This window comes from Lepisosteus oculatus, unplaced genomic scaffold (genome assembly GCF_040954835.1).
Source record: "Lepisosteus oculatus isolate fLepOcu1 unplaced genomic scaffold, fLepOcu1.hap2 HAP2_SCAFFOLD_48, whole genome shotgun sequence".
NCBI lineage: Eukaryota > Metazoa > Chordata > Actinopteri > Semionotiformes > Lepisosteidae > Lepisosteus > Lepisosteus oculatus.
In genome coordinates, this window is record NW_027168020.1 from 1,142,329 (window position 1) to 1,167,958 (window position 25,630).

General features: G+C 47.7%; 6 non-coding genes across 6 annotated transcripts; 3 read left to right on the forward strand and 3 right to left on the reverse strand.

The window, feature by feature from the left end:
• Positions 1 to 1,591: 1,591 nt before the first annotated feature.
• On the reverse strand, positions 1,592 to 1,665 carry trnan-guu (transfer RNA asparagine (anticodon GUU)). The gene has a single exon. It is a non-coding gene; the product is annotated as a tRNA-Asn (tRNA).
• Positions 1,666 to 2,805: 1,140 nt separating this feature from the next.
• On the forward strand, positions 2,806 to 2,878 carry trnar-ucg (transfer RNA arginine (anticodon UCG)). Its single transcript has one exon. It is a non-coding gene; the product is annotated as a tRNA-Arg (tRNA).
• A 3,175-nt stretch (positions 2,879 to 6,053) lies between these two features.
• On the reverse strand, positions 6,054 to 6,127 carry trnan-guu (transfer RNA asparagine (anticodon GUU)). Its single transcript has one exon. It is a non-coding gene; the product is annotated as a tRNA-Asn (tRNA).
• Positions 6,128 to 7,006: 879 nt separating this feature from the next.
• trnag-ucc (transfer RNA glycine (anticodon UCC)) lies at positions 7,007 to 7,078 on the reverse strand. Its single transcript has one exon. It is a non-coding gene; the product is annotated as a tRNA-Gly (tRNA).
• Positions 7,079 to 7,731: 653 nt separating this feature from the next.
• On the forward strand, positions 7,732 to 7,873 carry LOC138230181 (U4 spliceosomal RNA). The gene has a single exon (XR_011186217.1). It is a non-coding gene; the product is annotated as a U4 spliceosomal RNA (small nuclear RNA).
• A 3,332-nt stretch (positions 7,874 to 11,205) lies between these two features.
• LOC138230212 (U4 spliceosomal RNA) lies at positions 11,206 to 11,347 on the forward strand. Its single transcript, XR_011186247.1, has one exon. It is a non-coding gene; the product is annotated as a U4 spliceosomal RNA (small nuclear RNA).
• The last annotated feature ends 14,283 nt before the right edge of the window (positions 11,348 to 25,630 follow it).

The following is a 25,630-nucleotide window of genomic DNA, read 5'->3' on the forward strand; positions in this document are numbered from 1 at the left end:
TTACTTCTTAAACTTTTAAAATACACGTTTTGAATAGAAAGAAATCCTCTTCCTGGTATAGCACACCTGGTGTCTGGTGTCTGGTGTCAGATAGTGTCAGCCAATCACCATTCTGCGTTGGGTAGCAACGGGTGACTGTTCTCAGGCGGAAGATGTAAACAGCTTAATGTTCGTGTTAAATAATTTTTTTTTTAATTCAATTAAACGGGCACAGTTAAGACATTAAATATACATATACATACTGTATACAGTACAGTTTGCATACGGTAATATGTTTATGTTACGTGATTAAAAAATAAATAAATAAAAATGAAAAGTCCAGCAGCAGCTGGATTCGAACACACAACCTACCAGTTGGTAGTCACGCACCTAGACCAGTAAGCTACAAGACAGCTCGCATGATCAGGCAGGCGAAACAGCCCTACACAGTTCTGCCGCAGTACACGGATATAATCATACCGTTATTAAATTCTTGAGATACGCGATTCCATATTATATTCCCTTTTAATCAAATTCTAAAAGTATGCTTGTTGACGTATCCGGTATCACGTTAGTTAAAGACTTCGAAGCTTACAATGTTTAGGGAGAAATGGAATACCGGTGTGTATTTTTCCTTGTGATATTTTAAGCTCTAGTTGAATGATAGGTGTCGCATTTTAAATCATTCTCGTAGTAGAAATTATGAAACGCCCTGTTAAAAGCAAGGAAGTTTTTATGCCCCGTTGAAGTAAAACAAAATGCCTGACAAAGTATGGCTTGGACAGATTCCAAGTGCTTGTACAAATGTGCTAAAGAAATTATACTTTGAGTATACAGCTTGTCCAAAGTCATCCATTATTAATACTATTAGTAATATCTTCAGTAAAGGCTTTGATGCATAAATATTTCTGATAAAGGTAGGTTGTGTACTTTTGTCCAACTGAGCAATCTTGCTTTCATAAAATATACCAACATTTGAATGACTGATGATTAACATGCTGTGATACACAGTTCAAAATTAAAGGCTCGAATGCTGTACATGAGAGGTTAAGCTCCCCCTGGCGGTTTTACAAGGCGACGCCGGATAGCTAGTCACGTGACACACGTGATACCGCGTGATACCCTGGTGGGCGTGTCGCGGTATGCCGTGAAATACCTCACCCATTTTGAATGGCTGCATCTGTAGCTACTTGTGGATTCAAATACTCTATCGAGTGCTTTGATGAGTTTTTGCAATTTGATTGTCGTCCTGTCAGCCTGTTTCTGTTTTTTTTTCAATCTAGTGATGGAAAGTAAGAGGGAAATGATGGAGCAATCCATAACCGCTCCGTAAAAATGGCAGAAAGAAATGGCCCGTCACTAAGGACATTTGTGAAGCAGAGGAGTGACATCACCACAAAGTGACTTATTCTGCTGATCGTTTTGGTGAATAATGATTGAGGCGCGTTAAGAGAAAGGTAGCTGCGTCAGCATGCTTAGGCTGCAAAGGATCAAGCAAAGGTTTACTCCATGCTGAAAAGAGAAGAAAAGAAGCACAACGTTCCGACTGTGGAGCCTTCTGCGCCATCTTCTTTAGCTGTGATGATGTTTACATTGGAAAAACTAAGACATGCGTCCCTGGGTGGGCTTGAACCACCAACCTTTCGGTTAACAGCCGAACGCGCTAACCGATTGCGCCACAGAGACTGACAGCCGCTTGTGTTCCCTACATTTGCAGGTTTATGGTCAAAGAAAACAATCACTTGCGCTTCTTGCAGCCGGCAATATTTTTCCACTGACAACCAAGAAATGGATTTCATCTTTCACAAGCTGTATGGATTTCTTCAAAAACAAGTTATTCCAGAAAGGAAATGAATTCTTGCATTAAACTGAACCAAGCTGTACATGTTTGTCTGAAATGATACATTCGGCACAACAAGACACGGAGAGAGGCACCGCTGGTATTCAGACCCAGGATCGCCTGCTTACTAGGCGGGCACTTTAAGCCACTAGGGAACAGCGCCAGCGGAGCACCGCGCTTTTACAGACACTTGGACACATCTGCGTTCGGTGTGCACTTAACCTGCTCTCTGAGCCCGTTGCCTCCGTCCCATTTAATAGCAGAACTGACGCCAAGAGAAATGATGAGAAATGGCATTTATCGGGCACTTTTCATGTCCAAGCTGTGCATTCTTTGGCGACACCATTTTTTCTTTTGTTTAATTTCTATACTTATTCATAGAATAAAAACGATATGTCATGTACTGTAAGGGAAATGTCTCTTTTTTTTAATGGGGAAAGCTAGCACCACTAAATGTTGTGTTTAGAAGAAGTGATTTAACATGACACGTGACCTAATTTACCGGAGCAAAAGCTCACCCAGCAAGCCCTGCTTTACTTCTACAGGAGAGAAGTACTGTAGAGTCTGCAAGATGTTCAGCTGGGTAGCTACGTCAGCATGCCTCGGCTGCATAGGAACAAGCAATAGGTTTATTGCATGCTGAAAAGAGAAGAACGGAAACAGCGTTTCGACTGTGAGGTCTTCTCACACCTGTAAAAGGCTCCATGGTTTTCTTTCTTCTCTTTTCAACATGGAATACACCTATTGTCTGCAAGATGTGACAATTTCATGGTGTTTTGGAAGAAAACCTTTTTTCTTTGAATTCAAAATCAATCGGAATTTCAGCACGACACATCAACACTTTTTCTGTTTTAAGGAGATGATATTTTAAACCTGATAAAAATAGTAGGAAACACAAGTTTCTTGCTGTGAAAATTTAGATGGGGAAGTGTACTACTAGTAGCAGTGTAGAGCTCTCTGTGGTGGAGTGCAAGCGCATGTTCTATGGGCCAGTGGCGTAATGGATAACGCGTTTGACTTCGGATCAGAAGATTGTGGGTTCGAGTCCTGCCTGGCTCGTGAGGCTTTTAAACCTCTCAGGTTCCTCGGTAACAGGTTGCCGTCATGTATATGAACTATAGAAAAGCATTTGCCACAACCCGTAAATTAGCACGCAAGTGCGGGCTAGTGAACACAGAACTGTATGGAGATCATCTCCAGCTCCGAGCTCAATTGCAATGAAAAAACATGCAGAACAGAACTGGAGAGCAGCTGAATTTGTGCTCGGTAGGGTGGGGAGGACTCAGCATTGCTATTGTTCTAATTGGCATGAACTGCAGGGGATCTGAATCAGAACATGTCAGTTAGTTCGATCATTGCGTCAATATGTAGGCCACGTTAATACAGAATTATTACTTTGTCTGTCTCGTCTTTGTATATAGCTGAATGTCCCTGACAATTTCATGTTAGTTTTTAAGAACGACATTGGTGCTAATATATACACATATAGCATATAAGGAACACGTAAAAGTTTAGTCCATGCTGAAAAGATAAGAAAACCGCCACAACGTTTCATCTTGGAATATAAATCTTTACTTGTTGTTTTGCAGCCTACCCATTCTGACCTAACTCCTCCCTTGAAATTCCCTAACAGATAAGGGTATGTAACGGCTCATGCGATGCTCAGTTGCAATTTGTCCCAAAACAAACAAGAACAGCAGCTGAGGGTTTGAGTTTGAACATGCACTGTATTAAAGCAGCTTTTATTTCCATTGATAAATGCTAGATATTCCTACAGAGATTCTCCAGGTGAGTAAGCGATTCCTGTTTCTGTTTCTATTTCTGTTTCATATATATATACAGTATATATATATATGTTACATGTGTCTCTGCAATAGTATAAATGTGTTATACACTATCAGGGGCTGCTTTTTTGTGCACCTCATCTACATCAAGGGTTTTTTTTTTCATTTATGTTTGTGGACCTTCACCATTTGAGGAAGTGAGTTAGATAAGAAAGTTACAGGTATGGTGAGCAATGACTGACAAAGGCACGTACTGCGTATTCCTTACAGAAGTGTAAGCAATTTGTTCTAAAAAACACCGGCTAAAGTCCAACATCGTTAGCAATCTTATTACTTAAACAGAATTAACATCAATAAACTGTAAGGTGCTGGTACATGCGAGTAGATTTGATCTTCTATTAAACAAAAATGCAATTACAGCTCTAAAAAGGTCAACCTAGACTTCTGTAACAGATCTGTTCAGGTCATCGCTGTTCCTCTGACCTTGTGAGTCTTTGGAATTTTAAAAGTGTATTTTGCTTGCCTTTCATGTGGTCTGTGTACAAGTCACTGTGGCATATGCGGTCCTACACAGCCTTGCTATAGACGTGATGAGCCTCCGCTATGTTGCAATGGAGAACAGGTTTAGTACGGAGCTGCCGAGAAAATTCAGCTGGAAAGCTCGTTGCAGAAAAGCATCGGTATCTGTGTCCAGCGGCAAAGCGTCCTTCGTGGGTGCCGAAGAATCGATTTCACAGGCTGCGGGTCCAGGCGATTTAGAGTGTTAAAGGTCCCAGCGAAAACGAAACGGCGCTGGTCCTTTTACACGCACGCACGCAACCAAATGCAAAGGACGCCTTAGTCGGCAGGATTTGAACCGGCGCGGGGAGACCCCAACGGATTTCAAGTCTGTCACCTTAACCACTCGGCCACGATTACAGCGAGCGCCGCGGCCGCTGCCTTCTTGCTACAATCGAACAGGGAGTGCGAGGCGGCGGCAGCGGAGGCAACTTTTTTCAAGTTCGCTCTCCGTTTAAGAAACCTTTTACGCCATACGTGCAAGCACACACACACACACCTCAGAGGACTTAAGGGTGGCTTCAAGTTGGAATGATAAAGTCTCCCCGTTCGGACATGAAAACAGAACGTTCTTAGACAGAAAGCAATCAACAACGGAGACATGTGGACGACGATTTTAGTCACTGCACTTTGAATAGCATTTTTGCTCCAGTTACAGGAGATGCACCAATGGCCCTTGACCTACGCTCTTACCAATGCCTTGAACATTCAAACAAAACAGCCCTCAAGTCCTGCGGTTTAATATAACGCTGTTACGTGTCGAGGCAGTATTTGACTCTGTCCTACCGTTGAGACACGGGGCGTATATGGAAACGAACACATGCTACGGATCGTCTCTAATCGGTCCCTACAGTTGGAAGGCTCCTTGAAGCGTGCACCCCCATCATTCATCTTTGCGCATCTGTGAAAGGTAGACTCTTGAGCAATGTTTGAGCCAGCTCTAAGGCAACTAGTGCTATTGGACAGAGACCTCTTGAAGATCCTAAGAGTCTCTTAACACCACTTCCAGCAGCAAGCTTAATTGTTCGCTGGAGGTCTCCCACCCAGGTACTGACCAGGCAAAGAATCACCACTACATTGAATGAGGAAGTTAATCCTGAAATCCAATTACATATCTGAAGGTAAGACAAATCCATAAGAACATGTCTTAGTATTACTTCGTTTACATTAGTATGGCACTGAGTTGGAGCTCCTCTTTAAGCTGTGGTTTAGTTTTGCATTCATGTGTTTCTAGAGCAGTTATTTATGGGGGTGGGTGGGTCTTTCACAGAGGCTCAGGACAAATCCCCCGCCTGAAAGTCTAAGGTGTGCGTTCAGACAGTCACAGGTCAAGAGCCAGGCAGGAGGACAATGGACAGAAGAGCCAACGAACTAAAAATGAAAGAACAAATATGAAAAAGCCACCATCTTTTTCTTTTTGACATTTTCCGACTTTCATGTAAGCCAGGACAAGGTTGCTCGTAGCTACTTGTGGATTCAAATACTCTATTGAGTGCTTTGATGAGTTTTTGCAATTTGATTGTCGTCCTGTCAGCCTGTTTCTGTTTTTTTTCTCAGTCTAGGGATGGAAAGTATGAGGGAAATGATGGAGCAATCAATAACCGCTACGGAAAAATGGCAGAAAGAAATGGTCCATCACTAAGGACATTTGTGAAGCAGAGGAATGACATCACCACAGAGGCGACACATTCTGCTGATGGTTTTGGTGTATAATGATTGAGGCGCGTTAAGAGAAAGGTAGCTGTGTCAGCATGCGTAGGCTGCAAAGGATCAAGCAAAGGTTTACTCCATGCTGAAAAGAGAAGAAAAGAAGCACAACGTTTCGACTGTGGAGCCTTCTGCGCCATTTTCTTTAGCGGTGATGATGTTTACATTGGAAAAACTGAGACATGCGTCCCTGGGTGGGCTTGAACCACCAACCTTTCGGTTAACAGCCAAACGCGCTAACCGATTGCGCCACAGAGACTGACAGCCGCTTGTGCTCCCTACATTTGCAGGTTTATGGTCAAAGAAAACAATCACTTGCGCTTCTTGCAGCCGGCAATCTTTTTCCACTGACAACCAAGAAATGGATTTCATCTTTCACAAGCTGTATGGATTTCTTCAAAAACAAGTTATTCCAGAAAGGAAATGAATTCTTGCATTAAACTGAACCAAGCTGTACATGTTTGTCTGAAATGAGACATTCGGCACAACAAGACACGGAGAGAGGCACCGCTGGTATTCAGACCCAGGATCACCTGCTTACTAGGCAGGCACTTTAAGCCACTAGGGAACAGCGCCAGCGGAGCACCGCGCTTTTACAGACACTTGGACACATCTGCGTTCGGTGTGCACTTAACCTGCTCTCTGAGCCCGTTGCCTCCGTCCCATTTAATAGCAGAACTGACGCCAAGAGAAATGATGAGAAATGGCATTTATCGGGCACTTTTCATGTCCAACTGCTGCAGTTTTCAGTGGGCGGGCTTTGTCAGATGGCTTGGAAAAACGCACTGTGTTTCGGCTCGGGAAACATCATGAGCAGTGTCCTGCATGTTTTCTGTGTATAGCTGTCTTTTAATACAGAATTCATTCGAAATCATTGATTTCTCCAATTAACAAGGGTCCCTTTTTGAACCTGCCAGAAGCATTCTTTCAATGTAACAGATTTACTCCGGGGAAAGGCAGCATGACATTGAGAGTAGCTTTCAGCACCCGTATCGGACTGCGTGTATGCAGACACCGCTCAGAATCCCCTGTAAGATTCTCCTTCAATTCCGTTTTGCAGTGCTTTAGCTCTTTCAAAAGGCTTCGCTTTGCTAGTCACAATCCAAGGCTCATGACAGCATTTGGAACCAATCGCCACTGCGTTGGCCGGGAATTGAACCCAGGTCAACTGCTTGGAAGGCAGCTATGCTCACCACTATACCACCAACGCACACACACAGGAACCCTGCAGGACACCACCAGAGAATGCTCACGATTTCGGAAGCTGTCTCCGGGACGTGCTGATTCCACACATCCTGAAAAAATCATGATATTGTTAGTTGCTGTAGCTAGACGTTCAAATGAGTTTCATGGCCAGATGGACTGTTTCCTCTAGCGGTATAGTATTGCAGTGAGACAGCACGATGCCTGCAAGACTATGTCACGCTAAACGCCACAGATTGTGTTTGTCCGTTCGTGTCAGTCGTCCTGCAGCCACGGGAAGTGGGACACAAACATGCTGCAATGCTTTCAAGACGTTAGGATTTGTTTGTGTAACATCCGAGAAGAGTACTTGTGGCTTGAATGTGAACTGTACGTGCCCGCCCCCTTTCCTCTGTAGTGCATGAGTTCCTCCCGGCACGCCCTTCGTCATTGTTCTGTCATCTTGTATTTAAAGGGTTGTATTTCTGCTGCTAAAAAGAAGCAACGGTTTTCTCACAACGCCCTTTGTTCCCAACGGAGCCCTTGTCTGTCATGAAATTCTTCAAAACCTCAAGCTAGAAGAAGAAGAAGACGACAAATATGAAGCGTTACCGCAACGACATGCCATGAGACGATCGATAACGATTTCCATAGGATCCCCGCGGTTGCCTGGCAACCGTCAGCTTTGCGCAGTGGCAGTATCGTAGCCTGTGAGGTTTAGCCGAGGCGCGATTATTGCTAGTTGAAAACTTTTCCCAATACCCCGCTTCCGCCGGTTTGCAATACAATCGGCGAAAGCAATTTTTGACAGTCTCGTCAGAGACTGAGCAAGGTGTTTAAAGACAGATTTGGTCATGGTGACATCATGGTAGAAAGAAACGAGCTTGTTACGTCTCAACAGAAACGCTCTTTAGCTCTTTCAGCGTTATGCAGAGAACAGCGTCTGTCGAGATCACTTTTGAGTCAGCGCGAAACGCCGTGTGCTGTCAGTTTGATTTCATATTGCTCGTAGCGGCGCCCGGCTTTTGTCTGTCAAACGTTAGGTTGCGGTTCTTCATGCTGCATTGTCGGCATGAGTGGAGCTTTTTAAACGTCTGTACTTACTGTATATGGTATATATACAGTATATGGCTGGTCTCGGTACTTTAAAGAAAACATACACGAAAGATGGTTTCATTATGACAAGTATCGGTCTTGAGATATTTTTAACTTGATTTACAGAAGCGCGAAACGGTATGCCCAGGGCGTTTTAGTTTTCGTTTTGTTTTAATGCAGTGCAGTGGATTGATTAGAGATATCAAGTACATACAAGTCATTTTTTAAATGTTGTAGTTCGTCTTGTAAAAATGTTACAAGTACATAATCTGTCAACAATTACACAGGTTCTGTTTCCATATTGCGAATTTTGGTTACGTAATATTATTTTCTAATTTCACGTTGTGAATATATGATTTGGGCAAACAGAGCCGCAAAGAAGTACATTATGGGTTGTTGTTTTTTTTTTTGCAGTTTTATCTAGAACAAGCGATGCTTAAACCTTTGTCTGATTCTTGTGAAACTATCCACACGACAGTTACCTAGGAGTTGACTTCAGTGATGTCACTGATGGGATGTTTCTAAAAATCCATCCACTGTAAAACGTCTTCTCCACTTGTCCTGCATATGTATTCGCTAATGAAGCTGTGTGTTCTGAGCCTGGATCTCTACATTTCTGTATGAACCAGCTTAGAGGGCTAAAGACAGCTTGTGTTTAAATTGAGTGTAAGGTAATTTATGCTTCTAAACTCATGGTCAGCATTTATTATTGTACTGTGCTGTAAACTTCTTCTGTGCCTAATTACATTATTTTATAGCTTTATCAAATTTGTACATTGTCGATAATGTTTCTGTAGTTTTCAGCCCTTAGCATGCGACTGTTTGGTGGTGCTGTGGGTTAGGTTCCTGACTTCCATGTCACATGGTCTGTGATTGAATCCCATGGAACTATGACTTTATTTTTTAACAAACATTTCTTTGAAAAAATTAAACGTTTCCCTTGGTCAGAGATTAAATAAAACCTCACTCGCACCAAACAAATTTATATTTCTAAATATCACAACATGATCGAATTTAAGTCTTTTTAATAACAATGAATAGTCACCTATGCGTTACAAAATAAACATTTATATTGATTTGAATCGCGTTTTGATTTAAATCGTAAACGCGTGTTTAAATATATGTGTTTAAAGGCGATATACTGTATAAAAGCGCTGACTCTTATGGAATGTGTTCCGCCAGGGATTCAAAAATTTTTATTTTTTTAATCGCGTATCTAAGGAAAATTGCAGTATAACTTTGTTCATGCACATCATTATACAGTATCTCATTTTGTATTTCTATAGAAAAAAATCGTTTGCCCAGCCACTATTGTTGTTATTGTTTTTATCCTGTAAAGCGCTTTGAGGAGCACAGCTTTCTCACCACTTAGATTACTTTTTGACACCATCCTTACACAAAGCAGAAACTGATTGTATTTTCCAATGACATACAAGTGAAAAGATTACAGATTTTAATCGTCTTTTTTCTGAACCAGGGAAAATCTGATCATGTTTCTCTATAACAATAATAAAAAAACTTTATTTTACATATCACCTTTAAAAGTGGCATCTCAAAACAATACAGTAGATGTAAACCACAGATTACAAAGTAAATACCCAGACAAACGCAAACGCGTTTTTAATAAAATGCTTTCATTCATTCAACAGAGAGAGAGCGTAAAACCTGGGTGTAACAGCTGTTCCTTTTTCTGATCACTCGCTCTCTGGATAAATGTCTCGCCTGTCCAGTTCTTTGTTTTCCTAATTTGCCAATTATGCCTGCTGTGATCCACTCCTACCCTCACACCTAAAGAAGACTATTTTAAATTTCTTTGCGCATAAATTTTATTGCACATAAAGGTGATATGTAAAATAATGTTTTTTTTTATTGTTGTTATAGAGAAACATGATCAGATTTTCCCTGGTTCTTCCTGTGCGTGCAGTAGTTACAAAGTTGAACGTCTTTACACGATCTGCTGCAGTTTTCAGTGGGCGGGCTTTGTCAGATGGCTTGGAAAAACGCACTGTGTTTCGGCTCGGGAAACATCATGAGCAGTGTCCTGCATGTTTTCTGTGTATAGCTGTCTTTTAACGCATACAGAATTCATTCGAAATCATTGATTTCTCCAATTAACAAGGGTCCCTTTTTGAACCTGCCAGAAGCATTCTTTCAATGTAACAGATTTACTCCAGGGAAAGGCAGCATGACATTGAGAGTAGCTCAAGCTTTCAGCACCCGTATCAGACTGCATGTTTGCAGACACCGCTCAGAATCCCCTGTAAGATTCTCTTTCAATTCCGTTTTGCAGTGCTTTAGCTCTTTCAAAAGGCTTCGCTTTGCTAGTCACAATCCAAGGCTCATGACAGCATTTGAAAACATTTTTCTGCTTGGAAGGCAGCTATGCTCACCACTATACCACCAACGCACGCCCACAGGAGGCCTGCAGGACACCACCAGAGAATGCTCACGATTTCGGAAGCTGTCTCCGGGACGTTCTGATTCCACACATCCTGAATAAATCATGATATTCTTAGTTGCTGTAGCTAGACGTTCAAATGAGTTTCATGGCCAGATGGACTGTTTCCTCCAGCGGTATAGTATTGCAGTGAGACAGCACGATGCCTGCAAGACTATGTCACGCTACACGCCACAGATTGTGTTTGTCCGTTCGTGTCAGTCGTCCTGCAGCCACGGGAAGTGGGACACAAACATGCTGCAATGCTTTCAGGACGTTAGGATTTGTTTGTGCAACATCCGAGAAGAGTACTTGTGGCTTGAATGTGAACTGTACGTGCCCGCCCCCTTTCCTCTGTAGTGCATGAGTTCCTCCCGGCATGCCCTTCGTCATTGTTCTGTCATCTTGTATTTAAAGGGTTGTATTTCTGCTGCTAAAAAGAAGCAACGGTTTTCTCACAACGCCCTTTGTTCCCAACGGAGCCCTTGTCTGTCATGAAATTCTTCAAAACCTCAAGCTAGAAGAAGAAGAAGACGACAAATATGAAACGTTACCGCAACGACATGCCATGAGACGATCGATAACGATTTCCATAGGATCCCCGCGGTTGCCTGGCAACCGTCAGCTTTGCGCAGTGGCAGTATCGTAACCTGTGAGGTTTAGCCGAGGCGCGATTATTGCTAGTTGAAAACTTTTCCCAATACCCCGCTTCCGCCGGTTTGCAATACAATCGGCGAAAGCAAATTTTGACAGTCTCGTCAGAGACTGAGCAAGGTGTTTAAAGACAGATTTGGTCATGGTGACATCATGGTAGAAAGAAACGAGCTTGTTACGTCTCAACAGAAACGCTCTTTAGCTCTTTCAGCTTTATGCAGAGAACAGCGTCTGTCGAGATCACTTTTGAGTCAGGGCGAAACGCCGTGTGCTGTCAGTTTGATTTCATATTGCTCGTCGCGGCGCCCGGCTTTTGTCTGTCAAACGTTAGGTTGCGCTTCTTCATGCTGCATCGTCGGCATGAGTGGAGCTTTTTAAACGTCTGTACTTACTGTATATGGTATATATACAGTATATGGCTGGTCTCGGTACTTTAAAGAAAACATACACGAAAGATGGTTTCATTATGACCAGTATCGGTCTTGAGATATTTTTAACTTGATTTACAGAAGCGCGAAACGGTATGCCCAGGGCGTTTTAGTTTTCGTTTTGTTTTAATGCAGTGCAGTGGATTGATTAGAGATATCAAGTACATACAAGTCATTTTTTAAATGTTGTAGTTCGTCTTGTAAAAATGTTACAAGTACATAATCTGTCAACAATTGCACAGGTTCTGTTTCCATATTGCGAATTTTGGTTACGTAATATTATTTTCTAATTTCACGTTGTGAATATATGATTTGGGCAAACAGAGCCGCAAAGAAGTACATTATGGGTTGTTGTTTTTTTTTTGCAGTTTTATCTAGAACAAGCGATGCTTAAACCTTTGTCTGATTCTTGTGAAACTATCCACACGACAGTTACCTAGGAGTTGACTTCAGTGATGTCACTGATGGGATGTTTCTAAAAATCCATCCACTGTAAAACGTCTTCTCCACTTGTCCTGCATATGTATTCGCTAATGAAGCTGTGTGTTCTGAGCCTGGATCTCTACATTTCTGTATGAACCAGCTTAGAGGGCTAAAGAAAGCTTGTGTTTAAATTGAGTGTAAGGTAATTTATGCTTCTAAACTCATGGTCAGCATTTATTATTGTACTGTGCTGTAAACTTCTTCTGTGCCTAATTACATTATTTTATAGCTTTATCAAATTTGTACATTGTCGATAATGTTTCTGTAGTTTTCAGCCCTCAGCATGCGACTGTCTGGTGGTGCTGTGGGTTAGGTTCCTGACTTCCATGTCACATGGTCTGTGATTGAATCCCATGGAACTATGACTTTATTTTTTAACAAACATTTCTTTGAAAAAATTAAACGTTTCCCTTGGTCAGAGATTAAATAAAACCTCACTCGCACCAAACAAATTTATATTTCTAAATATCACAACATGATCGAATTTAAGTCTTTTTAATAACAATGAATAGTCACCTATGCGTTACAAAATAAACATTTATATTGATTTGAATCGCGTTTTGATTTAAATCGTAAACGCGTGTTTAAATATATGTGTTTAAAGGCGATATACTGTATAAAAGCGCTGACTCTTATGGAATATGTTCCGCCAGGGATTCAAAAATGTTTATTTTTTTTAATCGCGTATCTAAGGAAAATTGCAGTATAACTTTGTTCATGCACATCATTATACAGTATCTCATTTTGTATTTCTATAGAAAAAAATCGTTTGCCCAGCCACTATTGTTGTTATTGTTTTTATCCTGTAAAGCGCTTTGAGGAGCACAGCTTTCTCACCACTTAGATTACTTTTTGACACCATCCTTACACAAAGCAGAAACTGATTGTATTTTCCGATGACATACAAGTGAAAAGATTACAGATTTTAATCGTCTTTTTTCTGAACCAGGGAAAATCTGATCATGTTTCTCTATAACAATAATAAAAAAACTTTATTTTACATATCACCTTTAAAAGTGGCATCTCAAAACAATACAGTAGATGTAAACCACAGATTACAAAGTAAATACCCAGACAAACGCAAACGCGTTTTTAATAAAATGCTTTCATTCATTCAACAGAGTGAGAGCGTAAAACCTAGGTGTAACAGCTGTTCCTTTTTCTGATCACTCGCTCTCTGGATAAATGTCTCGCCTGTCCAGTTCTTTGTTTTCCTAATTTGCCAATTATGCCTGCTGTGATCCACTCCTACCCTCACACCTAAAGAAGACTATTTTAAATTTCTTTGCGCATAAATTTTATTGCACATAAAGGTGATATGTAAAATAATGTTTTTTTTTTATTGTTGTTATAGAGAAACATGATCAGATTTTCCCTGGTTCTTCCTGTGCGTGCAGTAGTTACAAAGTTGAACGTCTTTACACGATCTGCTGCAGTTTTCAGTGGGCGGGCTTTGTCAGATGGCTTGGAAAAACGCACTGTGTTTCGGCTCGGGAAACATCATGAGCAGTGTCCTGCATGTTTTCTGTGTATAGCTGTCTTTTAACGCATACAGAATTCATTCGAAATCATTGATTTCTCCAATTAACAAGGGTCCCTTTTTGAACCTGCCAGAAGCATTCTTTCAATGTAACAGATTTACTCCGGGGAAAGGCAGCATGACATTGAGAGTAGCTCAAGCTTTCAGCACCCGTATCGGACTGCATGTTTGCAGACACCGCTCAGAATCCCCTGTAAGATTCTCTTTCAATTCCGTTTTGCAGTGCTTTAGCTCTTTCAAAAGGCTTCGCTTTCCTAGTCACAATCCAAGGCTCATGACAGCATTTGAAAACATTTTTCTGCTTGGAAGGCAGCTATGCTCACCACTATACCACCAACGCACGCCCACAGGCACCCTGCAGGACACCACCAGAGAATGCTCACGATTTTGGAAGCTGTCTCCGGGACGTGCTGATTCCACACATCCTGAATAAATCATGATATTGTTAGTTGCTGTAGCTAGACGTTCAAATGAGTTTCATGGCCAGATGGACTGTTTCCTCTAGCGGTATAGTATTGCAGTGAGACAGCACGATGCCTGCAAGACTATGTCACGCTAAACGCCACAGATTGTGTTTGTCCGTTCGTGTCAGTCATCCTGCAGCCACGGGAAGTGGGACACAAACATGCTGCAATGCTTTCAAGACGTTAGGATTTGTTTGTGTAACATCCGAGAAGAGTACTTGTGGCTTGAATGTGAACTGTACGTGCCCGCCCCCTTTTCTCTGTAGTGCATGAGTTCCTCCCGGCATGCCATTCGTCATTGTTCTGTCATCTTGTATTTAAAGGGTTGTATTTCTGCTGCTGAAAATAAGCAACGGTTTTCTCACAACGCCCTTTGTTCCCGACGGAGCCCTTGTCTGTCATGAAATTCTTCAAAACCTCAAGCTAGAAGAAGAAGAAGACGACAAATATGAAGCGTTTCCGCAACGACATGCCATGAGACAATCGATAACGATTTCCATAGGATCCCCACGGTTGCCTGGCAACCGTCAGCTTTGCGCAGTGGCAGTATCGTAGTGTGAGCCTGTGTGAGCCTGTGAGGCTGGTATCGCTCTAGGTTGAGCCTAGGGGGTTAAGGCCAAGCAGCAGCTGAGCTGGGTGGGATCCGGCAGCAACGTTCTCTCTCTCTGCTCTCTCCTCTCCCCTCCCCCTTTCTCTTGCTCTGCCTCCTTGGCCTCTTGGCTGGAAGTGGGTACACGTGGCCTGCCCGCGGTGCTTGCTTTCTTCCTTGAGACTCGGAAGCACTATCCTCTCCCTCTCTCTCTCGCTCTCTGTCTCTCCCTCTCTCTCTGCCTCCTTGGCCTCTTGGCTGGGAGTAGGTACACGTGGCCTGCCCGCGGTGCTTGCTTTCCACCTCGAGACTCGGAAGCGCTATCCGCTCCCTCTCTCTCTCGCTTTCTCTGCCTCCTTGGCCTCTTGGCTGGGAGCAGGTACACGTGGCCTGCCCGCGGTGTTTGCTTTCTTCCTTGAGACCCGGAAGCACTTTCCGCTCTTCTCTCTCTCTCTCCTCCTGCGCCTCCACCTAGCTGGGCTTTGCCCACAAGGACAAAGGCCAGGGCTCCCTCGCTGCTCCTTTAGCTCTTTTTTGCTCTCTCTCTTTCCCTCCTTTTTTTTCCCTCTTTCTCCCTCAGAGATGGCAGACAAGAGGACACTGATCCGGTTCCACTGGACAAAGAAGACAGAGCCGATGCCGACTGCAAAGGCCTTCTTTATGACCTTCCTGCGAGGGATCTTGCAGTTGGTGGCCGGAGATCTCTACTGCCTCCAGGACAACAACGCAGAGAGATACATGGAGGCCTACATGGCTACGGACGCATCGTACGAAAAGGCAACGAGACTGATCAGGGAGAAAGGTAAGCACCCTGGTTTCTCTGATTTCAGGCCGGAGCCTATGAGGAAGACGAATCAGAGGACCATTACGGTTTGCACATACAATCCCTACGTACCAGCGGAACGGGTAACAGCGTACCTAAGGAGGTATGTAACCGTGGTGGGAAAACCGACAGAGGTCAGGGACGAAGGCGTCTGGTACGGCAAACGCCAGTACCGAGTCCTCCTGAAAGAGGACCCAGAAGGCGTCGACGGCTTCCAGCACCCCCCGGCTCGCTTCAACATCGGAGCCGACAGGGGGTACCTCTACTACCCCAGGATGCCGGATTTTTGCAGCAAGTGCAGACAGTCCGGCCACAAGACAAACACATGCGACATCGTCAGATGTCACAACTGCAATGAGGACGGGCACCTGGCAAAAACCTGCCGGGCAGCCAAAAAGTGCGACGGATGCGGCGCCGAGGGACACCTCCTTCGCCAATGCAAGGTAAGCAAACCTTCGTTTGCGCAGGTGGTGGAAGCCGGCAGGCAGAAACCGGTCTCCAGACAAAGGGAGAGGGCTGAGAACAAAGAACCCGCACCTCCCCCGCTGAGAACCGAAACTGCCGAGGCCACACCCCCAGCCGCATCGGTGCCACAAGATGGCCGCCAGGAAGAGGGACAAGATGGCCGACCGGAGGAAGGGCCCTGCATAACTCCCAGCAAAAAGGGAAAGCGAAAGCGGGAGAAGAGACCCAGGGCGGATCCACCTTCGGAAGGACATAAAAAGAGAGTGGTAAGGGAAAACCGTTTCCTCGTCCTAGAGGAAACAGAACTTTCTTCCCTCGAGGCCCAGGAACAACCGGAGGAGGCGCTTCAGGAAATGGAAACCCTCCCCCCCGAGGCCCAGGAAACGGAACCCCCCTCCCCCGAGTCCCACGGACAAAAGGAGGAGGCAGCCCAGGAAGAGGTAACCCCCTCCCCCGAGGCCCAGGGACAACAGGAAGGGGCAGCACAGGAAGTCGGAACCCCCTCCCCCGAGGCCCAGGAACAACAGGTAGAGGCAGCCCAGGAATTGGAGCCCCCCTCCCCCGAGGCCCAGGAGAAATTGGAGGCCCCCGAAACTCCCGGAAAAAGGGAAGAAAGGAGCCTTCCCGAAGCGGTGGCGGAGAGTATCCTCGAGGACGACGAGGATTATTTCGAAGCCGCCCTGGAGCCCGGACTGATGGTAGGGCTGGACCTGTCCAGCATGTTTACTTATTAGTCCCCAGCGAAACCTGGAAGGAGCCCAGCATATTCCCCCCAGGACCCGAATGAGAGGAGTTACATCTAGGCTAAACAGTGCCAAGATGTAGACTCCCAAGTTTCTACTGTAAGTACAGAGAGGAGGTTTAACTTTCACTAGTTTTAATCATTACTGTGAAACTAACCTTCCTAACAACCAACGTGAGAGGGCTGAGAGACCCGGTGAAAAGACGGGGAGTCTTTCATGATCTGGCCTCAAAGTCTTTCTCAGTTTGTTTCTTACAGGAGGTCCACCTGAAGGATGAAAGCGACAAGCTGACATTCACCAGGGAATGGACGAAGGGAGAATCATGCTGGAGCGTAGGAGGGGTCCACTCTTCCGGAGTGGGAATCCTCCTCGGAAACCCAGAGATGACGCTGGTTTCCTCCTTCTCGGTGGTGCAGGGCTGGATCCTGGTCGCAGACATCGACTGGAGGGGGCAGAAGTTGAGAGCGATTAACGTCTATGCTCCGACGGAACCCTTTTTTCGGAAGGAAGTGTTTGCTGACCTGGCCAGCTGCTGCACCACCAACAGACAGGTGGTGCTCGGCGGGGACTTCAACGTCGACCGGGAGAAGGGGAGCGACGCTAGCTCGGCAGAGCTGGAGTCGCTACTCAAGCAGTTCTCCCTGGTAGACGGCTTCAGACGGTGCCGCCCTAACGACGCCGGAACGACCTGGAAAAACTCCCGGGGAGTGTGCAGCCGCCTGGACTACATCTTCCTGCACACGACCTGCTCCCTGGAGTCGGCGACGGTGTCCCCGGCGTGGTATTCCGACCACGAGCGCTTGACGGTGGTGGCTAACACCAGCCTGCCGGCATTCGGTCGTGGGTACTGGAAGCTGAACCGGGAGATACTGGAGGAAGACGACTTCAGGGCACTGTTCCGGAAAGACTACGCGAGCTGGGGCGATCTGAGAGACGGCTACAGCTCCGTGGTGGAATGGTGGGAGTCGGTGAAGGACAGGACCCGAACCCTGGCGCAGACGTACTGCAGACGGAAGGCGTCCAGGGAGAGGAAGGAAGCTGCACGACTCCAGAGGTACCTCGAGGAGGAGTACAGCTCGGCTAACGGGGGAGGAGCCTTCAATTCAGCCCTGGCACGGGACCTGAAGGAGAGGCTCCACAGACTGCACACGGAGAAAGCCAGGGCTTTCCTGGTCAAGGCACAAAGGGAGCATTATGAAAATAATGAAACCTGTTCCTCCTATTTCTTCAACCAGGTCCGGGGAGCCCAGAAAAAGAGGGTGATCCACAGCCTGAGACGGGGAGATGGAGAGGAAGTGCTGGACGAGAGCGACAAAGTAGAGGCGGCCACTGCTTTCTACACGGAGCTCTTTTCAGAAAAGCAGACAGAGGTGGAGGCAGGCGACGCTTTTCTGGAGGGGCTAACGGCACGAGTACCGGAGGAGGTGAGGGAGGACTTGGAGGGTCCGATCACGGCCGAGGAGCTGAAGGCGGCGCTCTTGTCCATGGAGAATGTCAAGGTGCCGGGGCCGGACGGACTCCCCAAGGAATTCTACACCTGCTTCTGGGACACCCTGGTGGCAGATCTGGTGGAAGTGGCGCAGGAGATCTTCCGCCGGGGGAAACTCGGAGACACCATGAGGGAGGGTGTCATCTCCCTGCTCTTCAAGGGAGGAGACGCCGCCGACCTCAAAAACTGGAGGCCGATCACGATGCTCTGCGTGGACGTAAAGATCCTGTCCAAGCTCCTGACCGGCAGACTGAGAACCGCCCTCCCCCACATCATCCACAGCGACCAGACGTGTGGGGTGGAGGGGCGATCCGTCAGCTGGAACTTCCAGCTGACCAGAGACGCCATCGCCTGGGCCGAGGACCGGAACGTGCCCATGATGGTGGTCAGCCTGGACCAGGAGAAAGCCTTCGACAGAGTGAACCACAGCTATCTGTTCAGGGTGCTGGAACGCTTCGGTTTCGGAGAGAGTTTCAGCCGCTGGATTCAGATTCTGTACTCTGACGTGGGCAGCAGAGTGAACGTGAACGGAAACCTGGGGTATTTCATTCCCCAGGAATCCGGAGTACGACAGGGCTGCCCCCTTTCACCCCTTCTCTATGTTCTCTTCACAGAGCCCTTAGCAGAGGCGGTGAGACGGGACCCCGTCATCGACGGCCTGGAGATACCGGGAGGCGCGGGGGAAACCCTGAAGATCTCCCAGTACGCCGACGACACGACGCTGTTCCTGAGGTCGAACAGGGGGTTGAGGAGGGCCCTGCAGGTCATGGAGCAATACTCCAGAGCCTCGGGGTCGAAGCTCAACCACCGAAAGAGCAAACTGAAGTTCTTCGGGCCCTGGAAGCACAGGACGACGGCGCCGGAGGGTCTCGAGCTCTGCACGGAGCCCCTCAGAATACTTGAGGTTTCCTTCCAGAGCCGGGACAACGAGACCAACAACTGGACTGAGAGGATCGCCAAGGTGAACGCGAAGCTGGGTCTGTGGAAAACGCGGTCGCTGTCCTACACGGGGAAAGTGATGGTGTTGAAAGCAGACGTCCTGCCGGCTTTGGTTTACCTGGCAGTGGTGTACCCGCTGCCGGCCAGACTCAGACGAGCGCTGCAAGGGATGATCTTCGGCTTCGTCTGGGGCGGCAGGTACGAGTGCATCACGAGGAACCGGATGTGTCAGCCGGTCGAGGAAGGGGGTCGAGATGTCCCACATTTCCCCCTGAAACTCGACTGCATCTTCTTCTGCAACCTCTGTCGGGCGCTGCGGGAGCCCATCGGCCACAAGTACCAGTACTTTGTCAGGCTGTGGCTCTCCATCCCGATGAGGCACTTGGTCCAGTGGTCAAACACTGGGCCCAAGGCAGAGAGGCGACCGGAGTTCTACACCCACGCTGTCAAGTGGAGCAGGAGGTACGAGGCCACGAGACAGCCAGAGCTCTGCACCAACCACAGAGCTCTGTACAAAGAGGTGAGGGGGCATCTGGTCGAAAGAACTGGACAACGAACTGAAGGACCTCAACTGGATGGCCGTACACAAGAGACTGGCTACCAGAGAGGTCCTCTACAGACACTCGATCTCCAGGAATCCGCATTGCCCCCGGGACACGTGTTTCGTCGAGGAGACTCAGGAGCACGTTTTCTGGAGCTGCCCCTTCGCCAAGGCGGTGTGGGGCAGAATGGACAACATAATGCAACTCCTGGAAACGAATGCGGTGCTCAGCTACCAGTACATTCTGCTGGGGCTGGCACCTACCGGACTGGACAGGGGGACGCAGTTCCTGATGTGGCTGCTGCTGTCCCTCACAAAGAAAGGCCTGTGGGACGCGAGGAACAATCTCATCCGGCACAACAACAAGTGGGGAGCGAGGGAGCTGGAAGAGAGGATCCTGGCGGACCTCAGGAGGAGGATGAAGCGCGACGTTGCTAAATGGGGTTTCCCCACGGCAAAGGAGCTCTGGAAAGGCCTATGGACCCTGTACAGGGATTAATGGTTTACAGCAAGCGGTAGGGTTTGGAGGGACTCTCATAATAGCGCAAATCCGCCCACCCTTGCAAGGATTGATAACGGACAATCACCGCCGTTCCGCCGATGTTTTAATTTTGTGGAGTGTTATCGTGTGAGATGTTTCCTTTTGAGATGTGTTTTTTTTCGGAATAAAGTACATTTTATAAGAAAAAAAAAAGATTGTACCATAAAGATTTCCATGGAGAGGACTATGGTTTCCTGCAGGACTATGCCGGTAGGAGGACCAGGTTCCACAACTTCAAGGGGCTGTGTCGAGGCGATCCACAGTACTGTCAGGACCAGCCGTGGCAGTTTTAGGATTCCCATTCTGGAACATAGATGAGGCACATGGTACAGTTCCACTATAATTTTGAATATATTTTCCTAGCAGGACCTACAGTACAGTACCTAACTACCTGCAGCTACAAAGGGGCACCCCCCTCTTTGATCGGGTTTGGACGTTTAACCCTATTCTGTGTTCTCCGGCGCCATTTGAGGTGGGCGATACAACCGGAGGTGGTTGCGATGCACCCACTTGTAGACCAGAGATTGCCTTCCCTTCTCAATCTGAATTCGATAAGCTACCGGTGATACCTTATCGACAATCTCGTGGGGTCCTGTCCAACTGGGTAAGAACTTCCGGGCCACCCCTGTGGGTTTGGCAAATTGGAAGTACAGGACCTTGTCTCCTACTTGGAGTTCCTGGTTAACTGCCTTTCGGTCATAGTATGCTTTCCTACCCTCTGCACTCCTTCCCAGATTGTTCTGGGCAAAAGCAAAGGTTGCCTGCAGATGTGCTCGCAGGTCTGACACATACTGATGGGCCGTAGCAGCCCCCGTCGTGCTCAGGTCCTCCACCCCATAAAGACAGTGTAGGGGAAGAGTCATCTTCCGACCTGTCATCATCTCAAAAGGTGGGACCCCCGTAGAGCAATGGGGCGTAGCTCGGATGGCCATCAGAACCAGGGGCAGCTTAATGTCTCAGTCCCTACTGCTGTTCGAGATAAACTTTTTGAGCATACTAACCACCGTTCGGTTTGCCCTTTCTGCCTGGCCCGAGGATTGAGGGTGGTAGGAGATATGCAACTGGGTCTTGACCCCAAGCATATTCCACAGGGTTGCCATTACTGTAGCTGTGAAATGGGTTCCCCGATCCGAGTCCACGGTCAGGGGGAATCCCCATCGACTGAACACATGGTTCACCAACAGCACTGCAGTTGTCTCTGCCGTGTCGTTGGGTGCTGGGAGGCACTCAATCCATTTTGTGAATGCACACGTAACAGTGAGGAAATATTTGTTCCCTCTGGATGACCTCACCACCCAATCCATTTGAAGATTGGACCAGGTGAATGTCATGCCCTTTTTCTGGAGTGGTGCACGGTGCAAGGGCCGTGATGGTTGGAACTGGCTACACGTCAGACACCCCTTTACATACGCGGCGATGTCTTGGCCCATGTGAGGCCAGAATGCCACCTGCTGGATAGTGTCGTATGTAGCCTTGATTCCCCGGTGACCCCCACAGGGTTCGTCATGAGCGTGTTGGATCATGACCCCCCGATGACAGTGGGGAACTACCCACTTTGGGACACCTTGTGCAACTGGTACACAAACCAACAACCCCTTTATAATTTTTAGGTTGTCTTTCACCTCTGCCAGCTCCTTCAGCTCCAGAGACTGGCTCAGCACCTGCTCCGAAAGAGGTTGACGCACTGGGTCAGCGATATGCTGATACATTTGCCCAATTGCTGGGTCCTGTTTCTGCATTTCCGCAAGATCGGTGTTAAAACCCTGTGACCCAAGCACTACAGATTGAGGGTCAGCTCCGACATCCTGTCTAGCCCTGCTTCGGGTGACCGTCTTGACCTTCTGGGGGTAGCCATTCCTGCTGGAACTGCCAGGGTTCACCCTCTAAGGCGCCAGATTTGGCCAACCGGTCGGCCTCATCATTCCCGTCTTTGTCGGGTCCCTTCACCTGGAAGTGTCCCTTCACCTTCCTCCAGTAAACCATCATTCCAGCCTCGGTTGTGAGCTTGTCACTGGCCAGGAACAACTCTTTGTTCTTTACTTCCTTGCCCCGGGCATTTTTCATGCCGTTACCCTTCCAATACGGAACGTGAGACACGAAGCTATGTCGGGCGTAGTTCGAGTCACTGCAGATGACAAACTGTTTAAGGCCATGTGTCAGGGCCTGCTGGAGGGTGATCAGCACCCCAGCTACTTCCGCATACTGACTAGTCTTTGGTCCTAGCTTATAGCGGGTCGGCCCACAGGGAGTATTGTCTTGCCAGACTACTCCTACCCCTGCTAGCACCTGCTGTTCGTGGCGAAAAGAGCAACCGTCAACATAGGCCATGGGTAAGCCCTGGCCCACGTTCTCATCGTAGTACCAATGATTGTTCGGTAGCTCAGCAGCGGGAATTGTTTCTGGAGCTTCCATGTCAGTGTCACAGCCATGACACACTTGGCCCAAAGCCAGGCCCTGTCCCAGGTACATTTTCTTGCTCTGTGCATAACGTACCTCTCATATCTCATAGCCTTGTAGGGCCATCATTCATGCCACAATCCTGCTATTTGACACCCTGCCCGCTTTCAGTCTCTGGCTATGCAGGAATGTCACAGGTTGGTGGCAAGTTTCGATGTGATCTTTTGTCCCCCAACATAACTACGGAAGTGTTCTACCGACCAGACCGTAGACAACAGGGCCTTCTCGCAGTCCAAGAACTTTTGCTCCACTGGGCTCAGGGCTCGACTGGCATATGCCACAACCCTTCGCTCTTGGTTATATTCCTGACTCAGAGCAGCCCCAAGGCAGTGCTCTGAGAACCCTGCTTCAAGGTAGAAGACCTTATTTTTGTCAGGGTAGGCCAAGCTCGGCGCACTACCGAGTCTGCGCTTCAGCTCCATCACAGCCTGTTCTGGGGAAGGCCCCCACTCAAAGGGCACGTCTTTCTGCAACAGCTTGTGGAGGGGCCTTGCTATTTCAGCGTAATCCTCAATGAACTGCCGGGAATAATTACATACTCCCAGAAAGCTGCGCAGTTCAGACAGGTTAGTGGGCGACTTCATATTCTGGATAGCTTGGACTCTGCTGGACTGTGGCTGTATGCCTTGGGCTCCAACCAACAGTCCCACGTACTCCACTTGGGTCCTACACCACTGTCCCTTAGCCAGGGACAGTTTGGCCCCTGCACAGGAGAGCTGGGTCAACACATGCCTGATCTCGGCCATGTGTTCTTCCCAGGTCTGACTCCGCATCAGAATATCGTCCACATAGACCAGGTTGCCCCTGGCGGCTGCATCACTCATGGCTTTGTGCAGAAATATGTTGAACTCCGCTGGGGAGTTGGAATACCCAAAGGGGCATCGATTCCAGGTGAACTGCCTGTTTCCAAAGGAAAAGGCCAGTTTGTACTGGTCTGTTGGTTCTACCTTAAGGGTCCAGAACCCATTGGCCACATCCACTGTGGTGAAATATTTCGCTGTTGTCACCTTGGCTAACTCCTGATCTAGGTAGATCATTGGCCATCTTGACAAAGGAACCTGTTTATTCAGCTGCCGGTAGTCAATGGTCAGACGCCATTTACCACTGGGTGTCAGCACCGGCCACAGTGGGGAGTTATAAGTGGAGTTACACTCCCTTATGATCTGACGCTCTAGTAGAGCATCCAACGTCTGCTTTTTGGACTCGTATGCCGTGAGGGGAATGCGATACTGCCTGACATAGGTTGGGCGGGCGCCAGGGGCCGTGGGAATGCGCACTGTGTTCAAATCCGTCACCCCGCAGTCATAGGCGTCCCGTGCAAACACTTCCCGGAAATCCTGGAAATTCTGACGCAGCTGCTGACGCTGGCTTTCCGTTTCCAGGGCATCTGCCTTACCAACCTGTTCCTGTACCTGCTCTAGGAACCCCGCTTTTGACGGCATGGCGGTATCCTGGGTCGCACTCTCAGCTGAGTGGTCCATCAGAACACCTGCGTGTACTGTGTACACAACCATCTCATCCTTATCGCTAAGGTCCACCCTGCACACCTCCTGGTTGCAGAATCCCTCTATTGGCATAATTGTAATCATCCGCCGGGGGTAGGTGTAGTACACCTGCTCGGTTCCCCCCTCCCTGGCCAAGGGACCAGGGAGCTGCCCCAGTACTGGGATGGCCAGTTCGAAATCATAGAAACCATTGTCAATTACCAGTCCCATGTCAGTGCGAGCAGGGATTTTGACATCTTGTTTTGCTATGTTCTGCACCAACAGGCAGGTGGCTCGGCCATTCCGTTCCAGTTTGGGGGTACAACAGACTGCTAGGTTCAGTCTGATAAACTGAGCTGATGGTTGGAAGAAAACCATCTCAGCGTCCATTCTCTGTCCCTTCTTTAGGACAAGGCGTACCGGAAACCCTGCTGTTGAAGCAGGAACGATCAGGTCCGATTCGTTTACTACCTGGCAGGCCTGAGGAATCGTCTGACCTGACCGAATGTTCTCGGGGTCGCCGCTTAGAGAGTGGGCATCTGGGTCCACCCGTGTCCAAAGCACACTGTTTACTGTGTCCAGCTGGGCGCCCAGTCGAACCAATAGGTCTGCACCAATACAGACCGAATGGGTCAGCTGAGGTGCTACCTGGAAGTAGTGAGCAAACTTCCTTTTTCCGATGGAGATGGAAGCTAAACAGCTTCCTTTGCTCCAAATGGACCTATGAGGTGGGGGTGCCCACCACAGAACCTGTGACTGCGTCACCAGGGTCACCTGACAGCTTCGCGACAGGTCCTCGAACAGACCTTCACTGATTATGGACTTCTCAGAGCTGAGGCTAAGAATTACATCATCAACCTGCACTTCTGCCACCTGGACCCCCTCCCACCACCATGGGGTGGTAGTCCTGGTCCCCCTGAGGTACCAGGGTGCACAGAAAGGACTCCCATTCATTACCAGACAGGGAGATCCACTCTTCTTCAGGGATGAAAAGGGGGTGTGCTTTACCTGGCGGGTCAAGCAGCTGCTCGGAGCACTGCTCCTGTAGTTGGGAGACCGTGGGAGTGCTGGCCTGGGCAGGACTTCCCTGTAGTTTTGGAAAGCAAGAAGAGACATTTATTCTCGTCCAGAGGAACCAGGAGGAGCCTCCAACTCAGCTATAGTGTTCAGTGGACACTGTGTGATCACAGCATAACCACTGAATCCCCCTTTTTGCTGTGCAACAGGCTTAGGGTTTTTGACCTGAGCCCACAATTTTCCACGCTGGCAGTCCACCAGAGGCTCCAGCCTGTCAAGCAGGTCTTGGCCAATGAGTAGTGGCTCTGTTTTAAACCTAGAGATGTAAACAGGATGCACCACATTCATTGGCCCGAACCTAAGTGCCAGCCCCACTCGGTGTGTGATCCTG